This window comes from Sus scrofa, chromosome 8 (assembly GCF_000003025.6).
Source record: "Sus scrofa isolate TJ Tabasco breed Duroc chromosome 8, Sscrofa11.1, whole genome shotgun sequence".
NCBI classification, from domain to species: domain Eukaryota; kingdom Metazoa; phylum Chordata; class Mammalia; order Artiodactyla; family Suidae; genus Sus; species Sus scrofa.
This window is the reverse complement of record NC_010450.4, coordinates 92,057,613-92,081,638: the sequence shown is the minus strand read 5'-3', so window position 1 is coordinate 92,081,638 and position 24,026 is coordinate 92,057,613. Positions and strand designations below refer to the sequence as shown.

Sequence of the window (24,026 nt, the reverse complement as noted above, 5' to 3'; positions counted from 1 at the left end):
AACTTTTCAAGGTGTTTACTTCTATGGGGATATATATTATTTAAATATGTTGATCCCCCTTTTTTTTTTTTTTGGTCTTTTTGCCTTTTCTGGGGCCACTCCTGTGGCATATGGAGGTTCCTAGGCTAGGGGTCTAATTGGAGCTGTAGCTGCCGGCCTACACAGAGCCATAGCAACGCAGGATCCAAGCTGCATCTGCGACCCATACCACAGCTCACAGCAACGCCAGATCCTTAACCCCCTGAGCAAGGCCAGGGATTGAACCCGCAACCTCATGGTTCATAGTAGGATTTGAGCCACGATGGGAACTCCTAAATATGTTGATCCTTAATTTCCTCATTTGTCTTGCAAGGTTAGTGTAAGAGATTATGCGGTAAGTACTCAGCCTCTATTTCTAACTATTCCAAGAAAATTCTTTTGGAGACACTTTTAGTCATATGTAATCAAACAATAATAGAAAAGACCATTCTTCCATAGATAAATGGGGTGTCCAAGATTAAAGTACATTTGTCTTCAATATGTGTATATTTTAAAAAATAAATGGTTGTAATTTCCTCAATAGTTCTGGGAATTATGGATCGGATTTGGGACAGGTCATCTTGCTCAGCAACTAAAGGTAAAAATGCATATTTTAAAGGGTCTTTTTTTCATCCCCCAACTCATGGGACTCACATACAGCTAACCTATTCTTGACTGAACTGATAGAATTCTGGAGTACAGAAGACAGCTGGCAATCATGGCTGAGACCTCTCAAAGGTATCAGAGACATACCAGAGAGGGAAAGCAACATCTTAGGAAAAAGAGATTAAAAATGGTTCAGATCACTGGCCTCAATTTTAAAAGTAAAAAGACTAGATTTTGAGCATGCTCAAAGAATTAGAACATTAGTTTTATTTAGGAATAGATTTTGTTTAGCTAAATAAAATTCTTTATTTCTTAGGATCAAACAACAAAATTAAACTGCTTACTAGATGAGTGTATGAGCTACACTGTTTTTTGTTTTGTTTTGTTTTTTTCTGGTTAGAGTGGAATTACGTGCTTTTTATACTATCAAGTTTAGGTACATAATCTTGAGGTCAGTCTGACATCTCCCAGCTATTCCTCTTACCAGCTGTGTGACCTTGAGTATGTGCTGTATGACCATGAAAATGTTACTTCACCTCTTTAAATCTGTTTTCTTATTGCATGATAAACATTAGTATGACTGCTCTGAGAATTAAATGAGGTAATTTAGCAAATGTAATAACCTGGTTGGTGTCTAGAAAATTCTTAGTCATTGCTTTATTACTATTACCATTAATAGCAATAGTTATTTTTGTTAGTATATTACTAGGTTTATTGATTTTTTAGTAAAACCGTTCGTGATTTCTAGCTACACCTAACTGGAACAGATCTAATCATTTATTTTCCCAAAAAATTCTTATTTCTTTTAAATAGATGGTAAATGGATATTTCTTTCTTTCTTTTGTAGAGTTTTCTTCCTAAAGTAGGAGAGAATTATTCAGAAGAGGAAAGACAGTATGGAGCCCCATAGTGGATCTGCCCAGATGTCCTGAGTGTTCAGAGGGAACCTAGAAGAGTGGGCATGTCCTTGATTTGGTCTTTTCCTGAGTTTTTAATAAGTATGTGATTTAAATAAGCTTGTTTTCCACTCAGTGTACTAATTGGGTAGATGATAAAATGCTGTCTGTGCTGCATGAGATGTTTCAAATTCAGAAAATTATTTATTTGTGTATGGAAAAATGTCTTCCCCAAAGAATGAGTCTGATAGCCTTCAATATTCATTCATTATTAAGTCAAATTACCAAGTGATGGAATAAAACTGTCTTAGAAAAGAAAGCTAATCAGTGAACCCCTAAAGCTTTCCTTACCAAGCTAGAATACTTAATGTCTAATACTGGAGTTTCTTTTTCATAAAATAAGATAACTTGTTTTAAGTCTCCTAAAAGTTCCTTCCACAAATGCTTTCTAAATTAAACTATAATCCTTGCTACCCTCACCCAACCATTTCTCTTCTTTGTAGAATTATAAGGAGAAAGCTGCTGCACTTACATACACATGCTAAGATATAATTTTCCAAAGTCTGTAGCCTGTCCAATTTTTCTAATAGTTCTGAGAGCCTAATATAGTTCCTATATTCAGGGTATATAAAGCCTGTCAACATTTTAATGGTCTCTTTCTTTCTCTATCTGCATTTTACCCCAACCTAACCTCCCTCTCCATTCTTATTTTAAAAAGTAGTTAGCTCTTAGGACATTTCTCAGCCTTCTATTCTTCTTAGTATCCTGGAGCCAAGAAGTTAACTCTTCAAAATATAAACTCATTTAACTCACATTTACTTCATGTTTTAAAATAAATCACTGAATAACATATTTAGATTTCTTGTGATTAAAGTAGAATATTAAAGATTAATATAAACTCTTTAGAGTATTCTGACTTCTAATTTGCTTTATTTTGCTTAAGTTGTCCTCGATATAAATATACTCCTATAGTATATAATTAATACCAAACACATTCTTCATGAAATTATATAGGAACAGCTCCCCTAAGTACATTATACATATTAAGTATAATGAATATATTAAAATATAACTTCATTATTTTATTTTCTGGATTTCTTTTGTAGTCCCAAACAAAATATGAGAAATAATTTTCTCAGTAAATATTTATCACATATTTGACTAGTAACTTCCAAAGTCATTCTTTATCAGAGCAGTAGTATCAAGAGATGCAATGCAGGACATAGGGTGCATAATCAAGTAAGTGTGAAAATTATTTTTGAATTGTATAAGCACATTGGTATTTTAAAGGCTCTGTAAAATACTGTATTTGTAACACCAACTGTATCTTGTTTAACTCCAAGTTTGGTAACCCAATTTAAAGATCACTGACTTTAGGAGTTCCCATCATGGCTCAGTGGTTGATGAATCCGACTAGGAACCATGAGGTTTTGAGTTCGGTCCCAGGCCTTGCTCAGTGGGTTAAGGATCTGGCGTTGCCGTGAACTGTGGTGTAGGTTGCAGATGTGGCTCGGATCCCGCCTTGCTGTGGCTCTGGTGTAGGCCAGCGGTTACAGCTCTGATTAGACCCCTAGCCTGGGAACCTCCATGTGCTGTGGGCACAGCCCTAAAAAAGGCAAAAGATTAAAAAAAAAAATCATTGACTTCAGTAATGTATTAGTAATTAGTATTTATCCATTGAGCCAGTATTTTAAAAAATTACTGTGTATTCCGGAAAAGAGAAACACAGAAGTTTGTAAAAAAATATTATTCTCACCCACAAACACAAACAAACAAACAAAAAAGGAGTTCCCATTGTGGTGCAGAGGAAATGAATCTGACTAGGAATCATGAGGTTGCAGGTTCAATCCCTGGTCTCACACAGAGGGTTAAGGATCTGATGCTGCCAGGAGCTGTGGTATAGCTTTCAGACGTGGCTCAGATCCTGCGCCGCTATGGCTGTGGCGTAGTCTGGCAGCTGTACTCCAACTGGCCCCTAGCCTGGGAACCTTCATGTGCTGAGGGTGCAGCCAGAAACAAACAAAAAACAAAAATATTATTCTCCTCCAGAGAAGTTTACATTATAATAACGACAACAACAACAACGATGTCTTTTTTTTTTTTTTTTTTTTTTCTTTTTGTAGGGCTGCACATGCAGTACATGGAAATTACCAGGCTGGGGTAGAATTGTCCTATATCACAACCACCACACAGAATCCAAGCCGCGCCTATGACCTACACCAGAGCTCATGGCAATGCCAGATATTTAACCCACTGAGCAAGGCCAGGGATCGAACCTGCATCCTCATGGATACTAGTCAGGTTCATTACCACTAAGCCAAAATGGGAAATCCAAGGGTCTTCTTATTGTAAGCAACGTCAGTCACTAAAATTCAGTTTTAAGCACTTTAAAAGACACTATTTTTAGGTGAAATAACTAAACCCTAAAGCAGAAAGAGGAAGTATGTAAATTCTCAAGCTCACAAATTTTGTAAGTAATAGAATACTTAGGGTTCAAAGCCAGGTATTTTACTCCAAACTCTGTGTTCCTAAATGTTACACTATAGCTGTTCACAGAGCATGACTTTGCAAATACTACAACAGACTGCAGGTTGCTTAAGATCAAACATCAGTTACATACTGTTAGAAGTTATCCTTCTTTCTAGCATAGTTCTAACATATCATACATATTGCCATAGATACTGCTGAATAAATAAATGAATAGGTGAGAAAACATGTTGACTACTGGTCTAAAAGACAAGTAATTGCTGCTAAGCTATTGCTTCCTACTATGTAGAGGTAATTAGGTCACATTAGCACCTTTCATATTCTTGCTTTCTTTTTATCCATCTTTAGGCCTACAGATTTACTGAAATGCACATCTACTATGAACTACTTGGTTTTAAGACCAAAACCTGTTGAAAATCTATCTCTTTACCTATTCTCATAAACTGATCACTACCTATTTCTTACTACCTTGCTCTCTTTACCACGACTAGTTCTCTCTCCATTCTTGTCTCAAGTCACTGCAAATCTAAACTCATACAACATTCACCATAAAATTCTAACCCTCCTCATGGAAACTTCTTAATGGGTAGTTCATACTCACCACCTCTAAATTTCTTTCTCTTAATTTCCACTTCCAATCAAACCAAGTTTTGATGACTTTCCTAAGTCTTTCACAATCTAAGCATCTGTTCATTAACTCTCCCAGTTTGTCAAACAATACTCTGAGAGTCCCAGAGCTTTCTCTCTCTCACTGCTAGATGAAATAAATCACCATGCACTACAGATTCTCTCTCCTTTTCTGTCTCTGTCTCTCTCTTTCCTGTCTTTTTCTCTTTGATTACACCCTTATACTTCTAATTTAAAAACTTGATTCTTAAGCTACCTGTGTTCTCCTCTGGATTACTGTCATAGCCTCCATACTGTTTTCATTGCATTTTCTCTTTCTACCTTTTCACCCATTCTTATCACTCTAGTCAGAAGGACATGGGTGGTAATGTGACTGAGACATCCCTGCTACTCTTCCTCTCAGAACTACAATGGAAGAATAATTCATAGCTGCAAAAAAAGTCACCATGTTCCTTATGGTCCTATTTCTGGTGTCAGATCTACATAATCCACATCGTTTCCTATTAAGCCTATTTTCTTTATTTTTTCTTTTTTTTTTTTTTTTTTTTTTTTTTTTTTTTTTGCTTTTGCAGGAAGGAAGAGGAGTTGTCATTTTGAGAAGAGTATTTTTCAAATGAGGTATTAATACTTTTCCTCCTCCTTTCTTATAAAGGCTGTGAGGAATCAAATGCTCTAACAACCTCTCCATTTTCTTTGACTCCTAGATTAAGAAAACTTTACTGAATTTTGATGAGCCTTCACACTGCTGAAGGGTGTCTTGCAATATGAAAATATAAAAGGAAGAAGAGACATTGTAAAGGTGAGAATACAGCAGCGAAGATGCCCACTTTTTGGTGAGGCCAATGTATATGCATTTCTCTGAGGGGCAGAGAGGGTGTGCAGACACTGAGAACACACTGAGGTGGGTATGAAATAGAAGAAAAGTTGCAATTAGGTAGTTTTAAAATGCATCTCTGTGTGATAGGCTTACCAAAATTAGCAAATTTTATGGTAGTAAGAGTGGGGGTGGGGTAGTATTGTGGGAGAGCCCAAAAAAACAACAAAGGCACTATATGGGAGGGATATATTTGGATACCAAAGCGTTTTGAAAGCCAATGGCAAAGCAATTGGAAGGGATATATAACCATACCAACAAGGTTTCAATAACCTTGCAAACAATGTGTGTTTTTCTTATGGAGGCAAATATTTTCTTTGCCATTTCCCTTCCCTTCCCTGCTTCTGAAGACACCAGGTCCATGCAAAGAAAAAGTGAGGATAAGAATCAAAAAAGGAACTAGGTCTAACCATACTTACTACCTTTGCCCTTTTGGTAGCTTATGAAAGCTAACAATAGCTAATCTGTTTCTTGGAGAAGTGTCTGACATGACAGAGACAAGAGATAATATTTAAATTTTACTGAATATTTTTCTAAAATCAGCATTTAAAATCCAAAATATTCCTGGAGATAGCAATTTTTTTTTAAGTACAGGGATTCCATTAGTTCTCTACAATGAAAAGTTTCAAACATTAAAGGTGATCATAGTTACTGATTGAAATTACTTAATTCACATCTGGTAGCTCTTCTTCAAAAAGCTAAAGTGTATAACTCATTACCTTGCTTAAACACCTTCCGTGGCTTTCTATTACAATTATGATATAATCTAGGGCCCTTTTGTCTTAAAAGTCCCTCTGTCATTTATCCCATGACTTTTTCATATGCTTCATCTTCCTGTATCTACTTGCTTGTATGTTCTAACTTTATTGGTTTCTAACGATGTGTTGAATATGCCTTGTCCTCTTGCCTGAAGCTGTCACACATTATCTTCCCTTTGCTTAAAATACCACTTTTCATCAGCCTGCACTTTTCCAATTAAAGGTCTTTTCTAATTTTCACTTATATAAGAAGGACTTTGCAGAAACTCCAGGCTAGTTTCTTTTTTTTTTTTTTTTTTTGTCTTTTTAGGGCCACACCTGTGGCATATGGAGATTCCCAGGCTAGGGGTTGAATCAGAGCTGTAGCTGCTAACCACAGCCACAGCCGCAGCAACATGGGACTCAAGCAATGTCTGTGACCTACACCACAGCTTGCAGTAACTTCAGATCCTTAACCCACTGAGCAAGGCCAGGGATTGAAGTTGTGCCCTCATGGATACTAGTTGGGTTCCTTAACCACTGAGCCACAATGCAAACTCCCTAATCCCTTTTAAGTTCACCTAAAGAATGAAGCACATCCCTGTTTGCAAAATCCATCATATTTGAAATTATTATCACAAAGTCTTTCTTCCCAACCTAAGAATGAAGCAAAGGAATAAGGTCAGCAGTGTTTGCTGTTAAATTCTCACTGCCTAGCACAGTCTCTAGTAGATAGTAAGCATTTAATTAATCTTCTATTTAACAAATTAACTGTGGGTACTTCAATACTATCTAACATGGGCTATCAAAGATCATGCATCATAAAAAATGATGCAGAAAAAAAAGCAAAACAATCAAACAAAGCCATCAGAGGCTCACTGATGAGGAGTCACTCAGTGACTATACATTAAAGTAACCTTGTAGAAGAAAGGCTGTCCAGATTTCTTAATATAAAGTGTCACTTATCTTCTTGAAATGGTCTACAGAGTCATTAGCATTCTTATTGTTGTTTTATAACAGAATATCCAATTTACACTAACTCCTAGGTTATAAGATCACATTAAAAGAAATCACATTAACAGTAATAACTTAAAATTTCCTCAATGTTTGTACACACATACATTACAGAGATCTGTGGTTTTTTTTCTCAAGATGCTTTATTTATAGGAGCACCAGGCTGTGACTGTGGATGAACAGTCTCTATACATTATTTTGCTTCCGTCTACCTTATTAATATCTATCCATGAGGATAGAACCCATATAGCTATAAGATTATCTCTTCCATGGAAAAATAATGAAGCTAGATCATTCAGTTATCCTTTTTCTATATATATTTGGAAAGCAACATCAAAAGGCCTCTTTAGTATTTGCCCTGTTTTCCAGACTATAATATCCTCAGAAAGTTACTTTTTCTTAAACCCTCTATGTGAACAGATATATAGAACTGCTAGTTATGATAATTCATTAAACAAGGACACATTTGAATCTTAGTTTTCCTCAGCTGTAACTACCTACACATTATATGTGTTAAATTTATAAACCTCATACAATCATAGAGATATAATTGAAAAATAAACATCCAAAGTCTATTTAATGACCAGGATTTAATACAAAAAATTCTTCACTGAAAATAAATATCAAAGAAATAAAAGCTAAACATTATTTCTTATATTGGATATTGGGTCTAATCAATTTATTTTTCTTTTCTGATACATGGCATTCATGTAGCTTTTCTATCTTTAACATGCTATATCAAAAGCTGACGCAAAAAGCAAATGTCCCCTACCACATAATAGGAGTAACAACTGCCAATTATCATTATGCATTAAGTATTCTGGTGGGTACTTTTCACAATGATGCAATGAAATAAGCATTATTCCATTTTAAAATGAAGAAACTGAAGTACAAAGGGTTTAAATTTCTAATATAGAGTGAGAAAAATTCTCTAAAAAAATCTTTCCTACAGTTTATATTCTCAAACTATAGTTTTAAGACTGTATTTGATTAACATTCACTTTTCCATGGATCAGGGGACCAAGTGAGAGAGAGCTTACATATACTGCGACTATATTACACTTTTTATGAGGCAGAGGGGGAAGTGACTTTAAGCTCAGTTGCTCTTAGAACACATTGCTTAATGCTCTGGACTCCCTCCACACAATCAGAAGTATGCCCAATTCTTCATGGATTTAACTTTTTTCCCCCTAAGGAGAACAGCTCCTGAGAAAATGGCTAGTCCAGAAACTACTTGCCCTTTGAAGTCCACCAACGTCACAGACTTTATGACCTGTTATGTGGAACTTTATATCCCAAGAGATTTTCAGTTTCATTGTTGTTATTGTTGCTATTGTTATACTTTATAACCCCCTCACATCACTTTTATAGAATCTTGTGTTATTAATGAGAATACTCAAAATTTAGACTCTTATCATGCATGTGTTTGTGTGTGTGCATGAAAAGGAAGGACCTCTGAGTCCTACACTGTTATAACTTTTCAAAGCATATGGTATAAAAATGTCCACTTTTCTATATTTGTAACTATAGATTCTTTGCTATTTTATTTTTGTTTTTACCTTTATCGGTGTATGTGTGTGTGTGTTTTATTATTATTATGGAACTATCTTCAAACTTATTGAAATTACACAGAAAACAAAGAAGAGAAGAAATGGAAAAAAAAAAACTCAGAAATAAACTTGTAGAAGATGAAAGGGGGGGGGCAGAGGGAGAAAGTAAAGAATTCCTTGTGTAACCAGTTTAAAACCTCTTTATATTCCAGAAAAAAAGTAGTGAATAACTTCTTTAAAAAGTCACTTTATTTGGCAAATAAAATAGAGGAAAGGAAAGGCTAAGTGTCTTGAAGCTATTATTAAATAACTACAAGTTTTATTAACAAGCTATCTAAAGAGAGGTAAGAGACCCTTTATTTTGTGTGTGAACAATTAGAGTTAAAGGAGCCTTTCCTATTAAAATGGCCATCAAAAGGAAGACTTACTGCTAACACAAAAAAATGCATGGGAATAATCTCTGCCCCAGCTTGTTTCTAGAAGTCACTTTTACCTTTAGGCAAAAGAAAAAAGATATAGAATTGGAGAGTTGATTTTCAAGTTTTAAATTAAGGATGGTCCAAATGCAACTTAATACTCTCCCTCAGTAAACTGCATGCAAACTATTTAAACAGTTTTCTAAAACCTCTCAACATTTTAAAAATAATCTATGAACCTTTGCTGAAATACCACCATTGCCTCTTCCCAAGACCCATGTAGGTACTTGTTATGTTTGTGAAATCAAGGAGATATTTAAGAACACTGAAAATTTTTAATTTTGAGACTTGATCCTAGAAAAATACAAGAGTTGGATTAACTAGTTAAATGGTTTTGCTTTTGCTAGCTGTATATATTCAGTTCCATTCAGTCATGAATTCCAATGACATGAAAAGCATTCTATTCCATCTTATAGAGGAAATGTAGACATGGCATTGGTATTAAAAAGGAATTATATGAATCAAATGCCATTATGTGTCATCTTAACAAATATCCTGTTTACCATCTTGACACTATGTTTTTTCTCTTGAGTTGTCCAGCATCTATAACCAATATTGCTTCCTAATTTTTTAGAGAAAGTTGGGAAGGATGTAGAAAACATGGATAGTTAGGTTAAGTATGAAATTACATTTTCTTTGCCTCTTTGTTACATTAAATATTGATATCATGGTGTCCTCTTACCTTGCAGATTTCTACTATATTTGAGATGCTATCTGAATAAACATCTTCATTCTGGGGATGTCTTTGTTAAATCCAAGTCTCTTGCAAGACATTTTGATGACGACAACAGTAATCATAATTACAGTAATAATAAAGCCACTTATTGAGTGCTTATTATATACTAAGCCTTTACATATTAAGTCATTGAATCTTCATAGAAACCTCCTTAGAGATAAGGAAACAGATTCAGGGAAGCTGTCATGCTTCCCTATGTTAACAAGCCCTGAGGTAATCTTCTAATATGTTTTTAACATTGCCAATCACAGAATTCTCAGTCTAGAACTTTACCAAGATCTCTTTATACTGCCCTGCTGAGAACTTTTGACCATGTTACCTTGCTTTTCTCCTTCTCATTACCAGTCATATGTAAACAACACATCCTGAAAGTCTCTTATTCTACTGACATAGACCAAAATCCTAAGCTACATAAAAGCTTCCTTTTTCTCATTTGCTTCTGTAGCTCAATATTTTGATAATTTCTCTTTGATAAAAGATAGAGAATACTTATCACTATAAATACTAAAGATATTTTGATATCACAGATTTAATTTTTTATCTTTTTTTCTTCATTTACAATGATTTTTATTTTTGCCATTATAGCTGGCTTACATACAGTTTATTTTTAGATAAAACATTCAAATGACATTATTCATCCTTATTTATTTATTTATTTATTTTTGTCTTTTTGCCTCTTCCTGAGCCGCTCCCGAGGCATATGGAGGTTCCCAGGCTAGGGGTCTAATCAGAGCTGTAGGCACCGGCCTACGCCAGAGCCAGAGCAATGCAGGATCCAAGCCACGTCTGTGATCCACACCACAGCTCACAGCAAAGCCGGATCCTTAACCCACTGAGCAAGGCCAGAGAGCGAACTCGCAACCTCATGGTTCCTAGTCAGATTCATTAACCACTGCGCCACGACTAGAACTCCCATATTCATCCTTATTTTAAAGATGCAGCTTCTAAATACAACCATGCAGATGAGCAGACCATGTTTTTATTACATGAGAAATCTGTAACGTAATATTAGCTTTGTTGTTAGAGTTTCTTTATTTAATACAGAGTTGAGAATCGGTAGCATCGACGTGGCCCTTAACATGTAGGCTTGAATAATAACTCTCTTCTTTTATTTATAGAAAATGTCCACTCAATTGCCATTGCATTAAACTTCTAAAGCATGAACCCAATATACAGCATTATGGCTTATTAATTTTAATTAAATCCCTTTCACTTTTGATGAATAATACAACTTCTTGTCTACTCTAATACACATAAAATAGAATCTGAAAATATTACAATGGTGAAGTTTAATTCTTTATCAGATATTTTCTTAATTTATATTTCTCCTTCATTTATTTTTTCTTTGTTCATTTATCTTTTTAATTCTGCAGAATGGAGTTTTGAAGTATTCCAAAATTGGTGCTTCAGTCAAAATCTGTGCTTCTTTTAGCTAATGCTTCACACGTACAACTTTCTAAACCAGCGTTCTCTTGCTTCAACTGTCACATTTTAAAATAAATTAGAGACTCACCATCCACTGGCTATTGAAGTTCATGAATTAATTGACTTGAATGTTTTGGCTTTCTTTGATCTAAGCTATTTTCTCAGTAATACTGTGATTTACCTGACATTAAAGGGCAAACTGAGCAATGAGTTTCTGGAAGTACATTCATATAAAAACGACTCCAGTATACCAATGAATGGCATTAATTGCACTTGGGATATTTACATAGAAGGAGGATGCTAATATAACATTTCTACTATATATAAAATGTCAGATATTATAATCAGTGTTATTTCAGTGAAAGACATGATCATTTGGTTCTATTCAGCAAATGTAGTTAACATCTACTACCTGCAGGCATTTTGAAGGATATCAGGAAATAACTATACCTAAAAATGAAAAGTGAATATAGTCTGATTTTAGAATATATCCCTTCCTATGCACAAGCTCATTCTGGTTGTTGGCTGAATCAAACTGGTTATAGGAGAGTGGTCACCATTTTCTTCTTGGCTGTCAACTGGGGGCTACTCTTAATACTTAAAGACCTCTCTCTAGTCCTTTCAAGTAGGACCCCACATCTCAGAAGAACCAAGGCAGGTCTTATCTTTCTCAAGCTTAGGACCTCTCTGATTTTCCCACCTCTATCTCTTATGCCCTCAGCTAGAGAAAGTTCACTGATTTTAAAGGCTCCTACAATTAGACTGGAGCCACCAGGATAATCCAAGCTACTCTGCCTACTTTACGCCCTAAACCTAAATTTTTCCACATAATGTAGTATATTCACAGGTTCCATGGATTAAGACATGACTATCTGTCAGGGGGAGGGGGGCCATTTTTTCTACAACCCTAGGTATTCTTTATTTTTCTCTCTAAACCATACATTGCTAAATAAATAAACATTTTTTTTACATGAAATTGTATATATTTTTTTTTTTTTTTTTATACAGGGATACAAAGTAGCAGTTTATTTTGATATAGACTTACAGGATAAGGAAATTTGGGGGATAAAAATTATAAAGGATAATCTACATTGGAATGATTAAGAGAGAGACTATAAAAATCTGTAATGTAGAAATGCTGAAATCGAATTTCGGGCTCTTGAGCTTGATGACCTGATGCCTAAAAATTAGGAAGCAGAATTTGAGGAGAATTGGTCAATACAATAGTTGGTATGTTACAGACAAATTCACATTTGGACGAGAAGGAGATATTCAGAGAAGAAGAATTAGACTGAGGCCAGAATGTTATCATAGAGTAGTGGACCTGTGGTGGGCTCATTAAATTATGTGACCCAATTCCATTCAGCCCCATCAATCCCACTGCAGGTGTGTAATGGTCAGCAAAAAAGAAGGGTCTACATCTGTGCTGACAGAGGTAAACAGAGATGGGGGTCATAGGGCAGGGGGCTCAGCAACAGAGGAGGTGGGAGAAATAAATTTTTTTTGAATAAGCCTTGAAGCTTATGTCCAAATAGCTAAAATATTTTTTACAAGCATTGAAGCTTATAAAACTACAGAATACATGGGAGTGAAAGTAGCTGTTGGTAAGCAATACATATAATTTCTCTACTATAGGTTCAACTTTTTAAAAAGTATTTCTGAGAAAAAGATATGCCATTTCAATTGAAAAATAAAACGATAAAACATTGGGAATATATTCTCTTTGTGAAGAAAACATGTCAAGTGGTTAACGGTATTTTAAGAAATTTTTCTAAATATATTTCCCTCAAAGTAAAAACTTACTAAATTAACTTAAACAGAGTTTATTTTGACAAACATTTATTAAATTCTCTGACTGTAGTGAAGCAGAGGAATTATTAAGTTAGGGACATTGCTCTCAATGAACTTACAATCTAATTATAAGTAGTTATAATAGAAGTCAAATAAAAAGCTCTTTGGGCCTTAATACCAAACAAAGGATAAAATATTCACCGTATGCCTTTCTAAATTTCAATAAGATTTCCTTTTACCTCTTTAGAAGTTCATTTATCATCCTCTTCCCTCCTTTTATTAAGTCCACTACTGACCACTGCTAGTTAAGAGCATAAAATCTTAAGAGTCACAGAGACTTTAGACCCTGCAGGTCCAACCTCCTCAATTTATAGGGCATGACTGAACCTTTTTCTAGCTTTTAAGTTCTTTAAAGAAAAGGTACTTAAGAACAAAAGCTTTTCCCAGCCTCGTCAGAATCAAGAGCTTTGTATCACATTATAACATCTCCAAAAAGGCAGTTTAAAAAGAAAATGATCAAAGTTCACAATTCCTATATCAAAATACTGTCATGCCTATGTTTCATTTGAGAGGGCATTCTTCCTTATATTTCTGTACATTTTATAAAGTATTTTACTTCCCTGTAAAATTTATTTCTCTAATAAATGTCACTAAATACAAAAAATAAAAGAAGGGAAAGAAAGAAGAAAAGAATAACCCATATATTTTTCCAAGAGTCCACAGGTAGATGGATGCTAACAGTATCAATTGAGGTTAGTTTTGTGCCCACGATGATCAACCTTTGAGAATGCTCCATGTGCACTTGAAAACAATGCATATTCTGATTTTTTCGATGTAATGTTCTAAAATATCAATTAATTTTAACTCTTCTATTTTGTCATTTAGGAACGCTGTTGCCTTACTGCTTCTCTGTCTAGAGCATCTGTCCGGTGGTATGAGTGGCGTGTTAAAGTCTCTTACTATTATTGTACTGCCATCAGTTTCTCTTTTTATGTCTGTTAGTATTTGTTGTATGTATTTGGGCGCTCCTATATTTGGGGCATATATATTGACAAGTATAATAACCTCTTTTTGAATCAATCCTTTTATGATTAAATAGTGTCCTTCTCTGTCTTTCTTTATGGCTTTTGTTTAAAAGTCTATTTTGTCTGACATGTGTATTATAACTTCCGCTTTCCTGTCATTTCCATTCACATGAAATATCTTTGTCCATCCCCTCAGTTTAAATTTATATGTATTCTTTGCTCTAAGGTGAGTCAAAGAAATGGAAAGATACTCCATGCTCCTGAATTGGAAGAACTACTGTTGTAAAAATGGCAATATTACCCAAAGCAATTTACAGACTCAATGCAGTCCCTAACAAATTACCTTTGACATTTTTCACAAGACTAGAATGAACAATCCAGAAACTAAGATGAAACCATACAAGACCCAGAATTGCCAAAGCAATCCTGAGAAACAAAAGCCAAGCAGAAGGTGTAACTCTCCCAGACTCCAGGCAATATTACAAAGCCATCATAATCAAAAGAGTGTGGTACTAGTACAAAAGCAGACATACAGACCAATGGAACAAAATAGAGAACCCAGAAATAAACCTAGACATCTATGGTCAATTAATCTTTGACAAAGGAGGCAAGAATATAAATTGAGAAAAACAAAATCTCTTCAGCAAGTGGAGCTGAGAAAACTGGACAGCTGCAAGTATATCGGTGAAACTAGAATACACCCACACACTATGCACAGAAATAAAATCAAAATGGCTAAAGATTTAAACACAAGACAAGAGACCATTAAACTCCTGGAAGAGAACATAGGCAAAATATTATCTGCTTGTATTTGGAATGGATAGCAATGAGATCCTGCTGTTTTCTTAGGTCAGTCTCTTAAGGCAATAGAAATAAACCAATACGACCTAACCAAACTGACAAAATTTTGCACAGCAAAGGAAACCATTAAAAAAAAAAAAAAAACTAAAAGACAACTTACAGAATGGGATAAAATAGTTTCAAATGATGCAACCAACAAGGGCCCAATCTCCAAAATATATAAACAACTCATACAACTCAACAGCAAAAAAGACAAACAACCCAGGTGAAAAATAGGCAGAAGAGCTAAAAGACATTTCTCCAAAGAAGACATACAGGTAGTCAACAGGCACATGAGAGAATGCTCAACATCACTAATTATCAGAGGAATGCAAATCAAAACTACAAGAAGGTACCACCTCACACTGGTCAGAATGGCCATCATTAACAAGTCTACAAATAACAAATGCTGGAGAGGGTATGGAGAAAAGGGTACCCTCCTATACTGTTGCTGGGAATGTAAATTGGTATAACCATTATGGAAAACAGTATGGAGGTATCTCAGAAAACTAAACATAGGACTATTATATGACCCATCAGTCCCACTCCTGGGCATATATCCAAACATAACTTTCATTGAAAAATAAACACAGACCCCTATGTTCATTGCAGCACAATTCACAATAGCCAAGACATGGAAACAACCTAAATGTCCACTGACAGATGAATGGATTAAGAAGATGTGGTATATATAAATAATGGAATACTACTCAGCTATAAGAAGAACAAAATAATGCCATTTGCAGCAACAAATGGAACTAGAGACTCTCATAGTAAGTGAAATAAGCCAGAAAGAGCAAGAAAAATTCCGTATTATATCACTTATATGTGGAATCTAAAATATGGCATAAATGAACCTATCTACAGAAAAGAAACAGACTCATGGACATGGCAGACAGACTTGTGATTGCCAGGGAGGGGGAGGTGGAGGGAGTGTGATGGACTGAGATTTGGGGGTTAGTAGATGTAAACTATTGTATTTGGAATGGATAAGCAATGAGATCCTGCTGTACAGCACAGGGAACTATATCCAATCACTAGTGATGAAATGTGATGGAGGATAATGTGAAAAAAGAATATATATATGTACAAATTGGTCACTTTATTGTATAGCCGAAATTGAGAGAAAACTGTAAATCAACTCTAATAAAAAACTAAAAGTTAAAAAATCAATTGAGAGTGACTGGAAAGAAATCAGTCTCTGTTTTACTATTAATGACTGAGAATATTTTGCATGAACAGAAAAATCTAACTGGAATTCTCCAATGTTTTTTTAAAGATGTCGCTGAGAACAGAAACTAATAATCAAGCATTAAAGTGGTACATGTGACTATTATTGTAAATCCAAATTTTGAGCTGGGGAAAATACTTTAAAGTTTCAGCGTGACTATACATTAGTAATTCCCCACTACAGATATTTCAAGGGTGTCACAATGCCACCCCAAATATTATTTTGGTTTTCTTAATCTATTTCTTTCTTAAAAATTAACAGTGAGGAAAATCAGAAGTTTCTAAAGATGAGATCATTTAGTTTAGTTTTGTCTTTAAAGGCAGCATATATGATTTTTAGTTTCATGGCTTTTATTTACATCAAGTAGGTGCTTGCTGACTTGCCAGACTATTCTAGCACAGCAGCCTATCCACAGTGCATGATTTTGAGAATCAAGATTCAAGATCAGAATGAACAAGGCTGCCTTTCTATTGAATCACCAAGCTGGAAGCCTAGGGCAAATAAAAGCATAGTAATTGGACTGATTTCAGAGCTTCATCTACACGATGAGTTTGTAGATAGTAGTTTTTGTTTTGTCCTATTTATTGTTTTTGTTTTTATCTTAGCTTCAATGTATACATCTAAGGATGACCTGACCCCCTTGCTGTACAGTGGGAAAATAAAAAAAAAAAAAAAAAAAAAGATTGGAAGTTTATTAGGGCATGGTGGCAGCCAGTGTATTACACTACCTGATTGTTCTTAAATTTGTTTCAGCTTTATGTGCACGTGTGTGGGCACACACAGGTGTGAGAGTGTATGTGTGTGTGTGTAGTTGAATATTTTGAAGCTCAATTTCCTTTAAGACTTAAGTCTCTAGCTTGAAGATCATATTCTCTAGCTTAAAGACCATAAAGTCTGCTTTCTTTGGCATCTTTTAATAAAACAGTATCTAGACAGACCACATTCTTTCTTCAACCATCAAGTAAAAGGAAGCAAACACAGCAAAACCTATTTTTGTTGGCATTTGTCACTAAGCTCAGTCCATTCTATGCCTCCTGATCCTTACCGTTATTCTCCGGAGCTCATATAAATCTTGGGATTTAATATTTATTTATTTATTTTACTTCTCCATGTTTATAAATCTTCTCTTTTGTAAGTCTGATTTTTAAAAAATCTACACTCATTTAAAACCTCTTTCTTTTCCTTCTCATTTGCATTAATGTTGTCAAGATTAATTTTAAAAACCTTACATTCCCATGAGTCACAGTGTAAAAGGACTTTTATTTTTAGCTTAATTACATCTACAAGGAAAGAACTGGTGGGTGACAGGAAAGTCATAAGTGTTTTTAGTGTTTAAATGAAGTTTGGGTATTGTAACACTGAATCTGAACATTTTATCGACAAGAAACCTGAAGTTCAGAGATTAAGTGATTGTATCAAGTCACATAGATAGCATAGAGAATTATGCTCAGCTATTTGATTCAACATTTAATACTTCTGGTGAAAAAATTGTTATGATTGACTCTAATTGGGATCGAAGGAAACACTAGTCATAGTCTTAATTTAGAAAATCACATTTTACAAACCTGAGAAAACATATAAATAGAAAGATCTACAAATAAAAGTAATTTAAAATATTTTATGAAACGACAATAGTGAAGTTTACTATCTGAAAAAGAAAAAAGAGAGAAACTAACATAATTTTAAACATCAGTAAAAACAAGTCTGAAAATCTATTATAAATTTAATTCCAAAAAAATAGCCTGTTTACAGCATACTATGTAGACATAGTTTGATATAATTTTTAAATTATATGATTATGTCTTTCAAGCACTTAAGTCAAGCTAGAAAATTTCATACACTTGCACACTTGATGAAATGAAATTCGCATTTGCTTCTCATTATCTCTAATATGAGGACAGGCAGCTAGGGGACAGTCTATTGTAATTATGACTAGAGTTTTAAAAGCAAACAAGAAAAATGTCCATACTAAGTAGGAAATGTTGAAAAACCACATGTCACAAAATCGAGAAATTTATGGTTTAAAATATTACATTGAACTCAATTCCAAAATCTCTTGTTTGAGACAAAGATTTACCCCAAATATGATAAAGAGCCCTCTTTGGAAACCAAGTAAACAGGTCTCATAATAGTTTTAGATCATACATATATTTCAGTATGATCTTGAAGAACCTCATGAGAATCGAAAAAAATGCAGAATGGTGAAACCATGGGAATTTATAGGATACTTGGGCAGCTATACAAGAATAGAACTGGAACACCACAAGAGCTCATTCTGAGCTTCGAAAACTGAGTCAAACAAATAATGGCATCATTGTTTCACCTAATTGACTAGATTTATGATAAACAAATAACAGATATGTTAAAGTCGGGCACTGACTGACTTCATCTCTGACTCATTCTTTGATTATCTGTAGGTTAATGAGTACCCGGATTAATGAATTATAACCCAGTAAATGTAAACACCATTTCAATCACTTTGATTAACATAAAGTCTTGGAATAAAATCCAAAAATCTTGGACTGTATTCCAAATCTTCATAGTTTGATCTATTCATAGAAAATAATTATACTGATTCTAATAAAAAAAAAAATCTCAGACAAAAGGACCACTCTGAGGTCTCAATGTCTTAAAGAACAGTGAAATAACAGAAGAAAGATTCCACGACCTAAGGAAAGAGTTAGTCTTCAGATCAATATTATTCAAGCAATGGAAGAAAAATACAATTAAAAGATGCACAAAATTATCCATTCATGTACTCATTCACTCAACAAATATCTTAGTTGTTGAAAATATGTCAATGAACAAAACAGATCAAATTTCCTACCTCCATGGAGCTTAAATTCTAGGGAGACTTGATATATTAATAAATTATATATTAGAATAAATATAAATGATAAAAACAAAGAAAATGCCAGAAAGAGAAAATATTCATTTCTACTTTTAAATAATATGGTCAGGAAAGATCTTAAAAATGCATTATTGGGGTTAGGACTAAAACATGTAATGTGGGACTATATGATATCTATGGGAATTTATTCCATGTATAAACATATCCTGTTGTCTCCATTTCAAAATACATAATTCTATCTTAATGGTTTTTAATGTCAACAAAATGTTTCTAAAAATCATAAATAAACCCAGGCAGGAAAGCAGAATTCCTAACAAAGGGTAATGCAAAATATCAAATTTTCTCAAGTACGAATAACAATATTATAGAACAATATTTACCAAGTCTAGAAGAGGAAGCTTGTGTATAGAATTTTAATATTTCTTCATGGCTGCAGCTGCTAAATATGGGAGTTTCTGGGCCAGATATTGAATCTGAGCCACAGCTGTAACCTATGCCGCAGCAACGGCAACATTGGATTTAAATCCACTGGGCTGGGAATTGAACCCACATCTCTGCAGCAGCCCAAGCCACTGAAGTCAGATTCTTACCCTGTTGCACCACAGCAGGAACTCCATGTATAGAATTTTAAATGAGCCAAGACTATCATTCATTTCTGATAATATCTGAATTGTCTATGCTTGAGTTCAGAAATTATCTCATCTAAATATCTTACCTAAAAAACACCAAATTTATATGCTTAAGAAAATATATTGAAAGTTGAATCTAATGAGAGATCCAAAGAATGGAAAACTTACAGTTTAGGGAAAAAAGAAGAACTCTTGTGGAAGATTGAAAGAGTGTTTCTTTTTTGACTAAATACTTTGAATACATAATATAATAGTGTCAAGGTCAAAATAATTTCTAAAGTTAAACAGATTTATTTCTGTCTTTATTTGATTCTTTGGTAGCATGTATTTACAAGTAATAATTATGTTCCTGATTATCACTATCATTGTTGGAGTTTGTACTTGAGGAAAAAATATTTTTTAATAATTACATATTTTTGGTAATATCTTCCTTCCAATAGTAATTGCATTAAATTCTATCTAGTGTATTATGTTGTTACTGGGCTTTGTCACCTTAAACCAAATTTAATGCTTGGGATTGCCTGGGTCACTCAGACGATTTTAAGTCCAAATGAGGAACCAGGATACAAATACTTTCAAGGAATAATTTGCCATCTTTGCCTTTGAATCCTTAATCTGTTAATAAACACATACCCTCCTCCCCACACCCCAAATGTGTATATGTAAGTGTGTGTGTGTGTGTATGCATATGTATATATTGTTTCTGTAACAAATTACTATAAACTTAGTGTCTTAAAACTACATCAACTTAATCTTTAGAGGACAGAAACCTAAAATGAGTTTGCAGGATAAATTCACTCTAGAGGCTTTGGTAAAGCATTCATTTCCTTATACTTCTAATTTCTAGCGGCTGCCTAAATTTCTTGGCTTGTGGCTCCATCTATCATATTTGAAGTCAGCAATACAGCATCTTCAAACTCTGACTCTGCTTCCATTATCAAACTTCCTTTTCTGATTGATGCTCATGCCACCATTCATAAAGACTTGTGGTTACAGTGGGCCTATCCAGATAATTAGGATAATTAAAGGATAATCTAGGATAATCAAAGTACTTAATTATATCTGCATGTCCTTTTGCCATGTAAGCTAATATAAGTTCAAAGGTTATGGAGATTAGACATGGGCATTTTAGGGTCATTATTCAGCCTAATATGTACGTATGTATGTTTATGTATCAAGATAACCTCGTTGTAGTGGAAAATCATTTAAATCATTTTTTTTTTTTTTGCTATGGGCTATAGCTTATTTTACAGAATAAAAAGTAAAAGTGATCACTGATTCGATTTCTTGTTTTCTTGGGAAGACCTGCCACTAGAAAATTCATCTAGACAATTACTCAATGAATCTGGGCAATTAGCTACTCCATATAGAATGCAAAATTTTGAAAATATCTATTATTGGAGTTAATTAATATAGATGTATACCATACCCAAACTTTGATCTATAAAAGTAAAAATAATAAAAATCACTGAAAGCTTAGAGAAGAATTTATCCAAGAGAGAAATTATAAAAATTTCAGATCAGATTTTAAGTCTTTTCTTATATATTAGAAACCTCCAAATTCCCTTCTATCATGCAGAAAATACTCCTTGAGCAATTTCAACTTCTCAGGTGCTTTCATCCTAGCGAAATTTGGAGAGATTTTTGTCTGCAGGCATTAAAAGCACTAAATCCTGTAGTACAAAATACCACTTAGGCTTCTGAGTTTTTCACCACTGTATTCAGGAAGCTCTCTCATTAAGTAGCATTCTATAATAACTTTAAGCAGGATATTATTTAAATACACATAGAAATTTGTTTTGAAAACTCTTCAAAAAAGAGCTAACTCTAATTATTAACACTAACAAAGTAAATATTACCTATAATCATAGAGATGATCTATAAAAGGAAATAAGTCCTGAGACAAATACTGCTGTAACACCAAGGAGAAGCAGATTAGAGGGAAAAGGAAGATATGGTTTAGTTCAATATCCTCAAACACATGTAGATTATTATTGTCATGACCAGGATTGGTGGTGATATTACATATTTATTTCCCAAATGACAATTATGGATAGTCATGAGCTAGAAGCTGAGAGCTTGAAAGCTCTCTGTAGGCATGTGTAGTGAATTGTGGAGAGAGGGTATTATAGCAATAGCCTGCATTGTTAATGCAACACTGCAGCATTTTACACATCATCATAAGCTGAAAGTGGTTATCAGTAAAGATTAGAGTCCAGGTGCTGGAACAAAAATAAAATAAAAACAATGATGCTGATCAAACAGTGTGTCTGAATTGCGGGCATAAATGAGGAGAATGTAGAAGATTCAAAAACAACAGTAAGAGCATACATGTAGATTTTTCTTTACATCTAAGGAAAGGAATCTTATATGTCTTTTTATTTTTTTGTAGAACATGAGGAAAAAAAGCCCAAGGGCAGGCAGAATAAATGAGAAAAATGAGACGACAGAAGGAATTAAGTCTCAGTTGGCTTGGCTAAGCAAATTTAAATGCCTAGCTATGTTCTTTAAAAAAAAAAAAAAAGTTGTAGATTTGTTCTGTGTTTATTTGTTTCTTTGGGATTTTGGTCAGGACTTACTTATTTTCTACTATTGAGAACATTTTTTGTTTGAGTATTTTTGCATTTATTTAAATGAGTAAATCCTTTTAAGATCAGTCTTCAGACATTAAAATTCATATGCCCAGTGATGGCACAGGTAACTTTTTCCTAAAGCATACTAGCAGAGATGATGACCATTCTCTTTTTCTTCAGGTCTTTTAATAGCAACATTGTAAAATTAGATAGTTCTTAACATGTTGTTTGGCTTTCACAATACAGATACACATGACATGATTTGGGATCATTCACTAAGAAAAGTGACTGTAGAACTACATTCTTCTAAGATTTCCCTGCTATTCATTTTATAGTTTTTGTGAATTTTTAGCACAACCCCTTCCAGTACTTGTAAACTTGGACATGAGGATAATCTGACTTCCTACTTGTATGCATATCATCCTGACACCTGATTCTCCGAAGGGGATTCAAGACTGCACAAAGCTGCCATGTTATCACAGTCCTTCAAGAAAGATTGCCTGAAGTGATGTCAACATCAGACATTCAGCTCTAGTTGACACTGAAACATCACTTACAGAAAACAGTTGCTTTGGGCATATTTTTATTTGAGCTGTAACAACTCCATCTAATCGTCTAAATGACATACTTGTGGAAATAATATTAATCAATATCCAATTTTATTATTTTAGCTACTTATTTAATTATTCACTACCTAATATCATTTTCTACTTCATTTTTTGCCACTTTTGGTATTTATATTGAAAAATGATACAGAATGATTTCATCCCATATATTTAATAGCAAAGTAATAAAGAATCTTCATTTTCAAGATCAACATAAGGACTGAATGAGAGAATTTTGAAAGCTTTCTCTATAACCACTACAGTTTATTAAGTCAACTTACCAAACAAAAGAAATGAGCATACATTTCAATGTTTTCAAAACATAGAGGATTAAAGAGAAAATTCAGAGGAGACAATCAAGACATAGACAAAGAGAAATAAAGTTTTAATTTAGCACATTTATTTATATACTGAGATAACTACATTTACATGTCTGATCATTTCTTCAAGACCCTAGGAAGGTCGACACAGTGCTCATGAAATATTGCCCCCCCAAGCCATTTCCTACAGATTTTGTCTTTGTTTCCTTCAAAAAGGTATTTTTCAACCACTCTGAAATATACTGCTCTACCAGTTCTTACTAAATTTTGAGAACATTTCATGCAGTATTGTTCCTTATGATTGTACCATATATCTTCTAGGTGAAAAGTCCTGCACTATATTATTCTAAGGAAGAGAAAAAGTTTCTGACATCCCCATCACTATTTCTCTTTCTGACAGTCCCAATAGAGCCTCACATTGCTGCCTGATTTTCTCTCCTGACAGCAAGGCCAAACCAGCCACCAATTCAAATAACAGAGAGGGAGGTGGGGTGGGGGAAGGGGAGAAAAGTGAAAGGTAGATTTAAATAGTAACTTGAAAATATTTCTCATAGTATAAAATATATCATAGATCAAAATAATGTATTCTAAATGTTTTGGCTAAAATTTCCAATTCAGTCAGCCTCAGTCTAATGCGAATTAATTTTTTCTCAATGTCGCCTCAGATTATCTTTTCTTCCACTGTTTTATATAATTCTATCTATTATTATTTGAC

The 24,026-nt window shown here is 34.0% G+C and overlaps 1 long non-coding RNA gene across 3 annotated transcripts in view; it reads right to left on the bottom strand.

Annotated features, from left to right (window-relative positions):
• The window catches only part of LOC110262158, a 272,271-nt gene that overhangs the window by 161,550 nt on the left and 86,695 nt on the right, over positions 1-24,026 (bottom strand). The gene's annotated exons all lie outside the window — the stretch shown is intronic.